Consider the following 2,500-nt stretch of genomic DNA (forward strand, 5'->3'; position numbering starts at 1 on the left):
GGTATTTCAAGCTGCAGCTTCAGCTTACGGCCATACCAGCCTGGATGCGCCCGATCTCATCTGATCTCGGAAGCTAAGCAGGGTCGGGCCTAGTTAGTACTTGGATGGGAGACCGCCTGGGAATACCAGGTGCTGTAAGCTTTTTCAACCAGCAGAGAGCGCTCTCGCTTAATCTACCCACACATATTTCAACGTGGTAACAGCGACAGCTCACGTCCTAAAGTGTTTTGCACATGGTTAAGGCACTTTAACTCCAACAAATAAGCGCTTCTAAATTATTATCACCAACAAATCAATGACTTGTATTATATACTTATCTTCAACTCCATATATGAAGTATTTCAAGCTGCAGCTTCTGCTTACGGCCATACCAGCCTGGATGCGCCCGATCTCGTCTGATCTCGGAAGCTAAGCAGGGTCGGGCCTGGTTAGTACTTGGATGGGAGACCGCCTGGGAATACCAGGTGCTGTAAGCTTTTTCAACCAGCAGAGAACGGTCTCGCTTAATCTAGCCACACATATTTCAACGTGGTAACAGCGACAGCTCACGTCCTAAAGTGTTTTGCACATGGTTAAGAAACTTTAACTCCAACAAATAAAACCAACAAATCAATGACTTATATTCTATGACTTATCTTCAACTCCATATAAGAGGTATTTCAAGCTGCAGCTTCTGCTTACGGCCATACCAGCCTGGATGCGCCCGATCTCGTCTGATCTCGGAAGCTAAGCAGGGTCGGGCCTTGTTAGTACTTGGATGGGAGACCGCCTGGGAATACCAGGTGCTGTAAGCTTTTTCAACCAGCAGAGAGCGCTCACGCTTAATCTACCCACACATATTTCAACGTGGTAACAGCGACAGCTCACGTCCTAAAGTGTTTTGCACATGGTTAAGGCACTTTAACTCCAACAAATAAAACCAACAAATCAATTACTTATATTCTATGAATTATCTTCAACTCCATATAAGAGGTATTTCAAGCAGCAGCTTCTGCTTACGGCCATACCAGCCTGGATGCGCCCGATCTCGTCTGATCTCGGAAGCTAAGCAGGGTCGGGCCTGGTTAGTACTTGGATGGGAGACCGCCTGGGAATACCAGGTGCTGTAAGCTTTTTCAACCAGCAGAGAACGCTCTCGCTTAATCTACCCACACATATTTCAACGTGGTAACAGCGACAGCTCACGTCCTAAAGTGTTTTGCACATGGTTAAGGCACTTTAACTCCAACAAATAAAACCAACAAATCAATGACTTATATTCTATGACTTATCTTCAACTCCATACAAGAGGTATTTCAAGCTGCAGCTTCTGCTTACTGCCATACCAGCCTGGATGCGCCCGATCTCGTCTGATCTCGGAAGCTAAGCAGGGTGGGGCCTGGTTAGTACTTGGATGGGAGACCGCCTGGGAATACCAGGTGCTGTAAGCTTTTTCAACCTGCAGAGAACGCTCTCGCTTAATCTAACCACATATATTTCAACGTGGTAACAGCGAAAGCTCACGTCCTAAAGTGTTTTGCACATGGTTAAGGCACTTTAACTCCAACAAATAAGCGCTTCTAAATTATTATCACCAACAAATCAATGACTTATATTATATGACTTATCTTCAACTCCATATAAGAGGTATTTCAAGCTGCAGCTTCTGCTAACGGCCATACCAGCCTGGATGCGCCCGATCTCGTCTGATCTCGGAAGCTAAGCAGTGTCGGGCCTGGTTAGTACTTGGATGGGAGACAGCCTGGGAATACCAGGTGCTGTAAGCTTTTTCAACCTGCAGAGAGCGCTCTCGCTTAATCTACCCACACATATTTCAACGTGGTAACAGCGACAGCTCACGTCCTAAAGTGTTTTGCACATGGTTAAGGCACTTTAACTCCAACAAATAAAACCAACAAATCAATTACTTATATTCTATGACTTATCTTCAACTCCATATAAGAGGTATTTCAAGCTGCAGCTTCTGCTTACGGCCATACCAGCCTGGATGCGCCCGATCTCGTCTGATCTCGGAAGCTAAGCAGGGTCGGGCCTGGTTAGTACTTGGATGGGAGACCGCCTGGGAATACCAGGTGCTTTAAGCTTTTTCAACCAGCAGAGAGCGCTCTCGCTTAATCTACCCACACATATTTCAACGTGGTAAGAGCGACAGCTCACGTCCAAAAGTGTTTTGCACATGGTTAAGGCACTTTAACTCCAACAAATAAAACCAACAAATCAATTACTTATATTCTATGACTTATCTTCAACTCCATATAAGAGGTATTTCAAGCTGCAGCTTCTGCTTACGGCCATACCAGCCTGGATGCGCCCGATCTCGTCTGATCTCGGAAGCTAAGCAGGGTCGGGCCTTGTTAGTACTTGGATGGGAGACCGCCTGGGAATACCAGGTGCTGTAAGCATTTTCAACCAGCAGAGAGCGCTCTCGCTTAATCTACCCACACATATTTCAACGTGGTAACAGTGACAGCTCACGTCCTAAAGTGTTTTTCACATGGTT

The 2,500-nt window shown here is 46.0% G+C and overlaps 8 non-coding genes across 8 annotated transcripts; all 8 read left to right on the forward strand.

Moving 5' to 3' along the window:
* Positions 1-22: 22 nt before the first annotated feature.
* On the forward strand, positions 23-141 carry LOC133430999 (5S ribosomal RNA). Its single transcript, XR_009775400.1, has one exon. It is a non-coding gene; the product is annotated as a 5S ribosomal RNA (ribosomal RNA).
* A 216-nt stretch (positions 142-357) lies between these two features.
* LOC133430852 (5S ribosomal RNA) lies at positions 358-476 on the forward strand. The gene has a single exon (XR_009775261.1). It is a non-coding gene; the product is annotated as a 5S ribosomal RNA (ribosomal RNA).
* Positions 477-675: 199 nt separating this feature from the next.
* Positions 676-794, forward strand: LOC133431241 (5S ribosomal RNA). The gene has a single exon (XR_009775631.1). It is a non-coding gene; the product is annotated as a 5S ribosomal RNA (ribosomal RNA).
* A 199-nt stretch (positions 795-993) lies between these two features.
* LOC133430853 (5S ribosomal RNA) lies at positions 994-1,112 on the forward strand. The gene has a single exon (XR_009775262.1). It is a non-coding gene; the product is annotated as a 5S ribosomal RNA (ribosomal RNA).
* A 199-nt stretch (positions 1,113-1,311) lies between these two features.
* LOC133431104 (5S ribosomal RNA) lies at positions 1,312-1,430 on the forward strand. Its single transcript, XR_009775501.1, has one exon. It is a non-coding gene; the product is annotated as a 5S ribosomal RNA (ribosomal RNA).
* A 217-nt stretch (positions 1,431-1,647) lies between these two features.
* Positions 1,648-1,766, forward strand: LOC133430716 (5S ribosomal RNA). The gene has a single exon (XR_009775168.1). It is a non-coding gene; the product is annotated as a 5S ribosomal RNA (ribosomal RNA).
* A 199-nt stretch (positions 1,767-1,965) lies between these two features.
* Positions 1,966-2,084, forward strand: LOC133431202 (5S ribosomal RNA). The gene has a single exon (XR_009775594.1). It is a non-coding gene; the product is annotated as a 5S ribosomal RNA (ribosomal RNA).
* A 199-nt stretch (positions 2,085-2,283) lies between these two features.
* Positions 2,284-2,402, forward strand: LOC133430461 (5S ribosomal RNA). The gene has a single exon (XR_009774925.1). It is a non-coding gene; the product is annotated as a 5S ribosomal RNA (ribosomal RNA).
* Positions 2,403-2,500: the final 98 nt, after the last annotated feature.

The sequence above is a fragment of the Cololabis saira genome, unplaced genomic scaffold (genome assembly GCF_033807715.1).
Source record: "Cololabis saira isolate AMF1-May2022 unplaced genomic scaffold, fColSai1.1 scf039, whole genome shotgun sequence".
Taxonomy (NCBI): domain Eukaryota; kingdom Metazoa; phylum Chordata; class Actinopteri; order Beloniformes; family Belonidae; genus Cololabis; species Cololabis saira.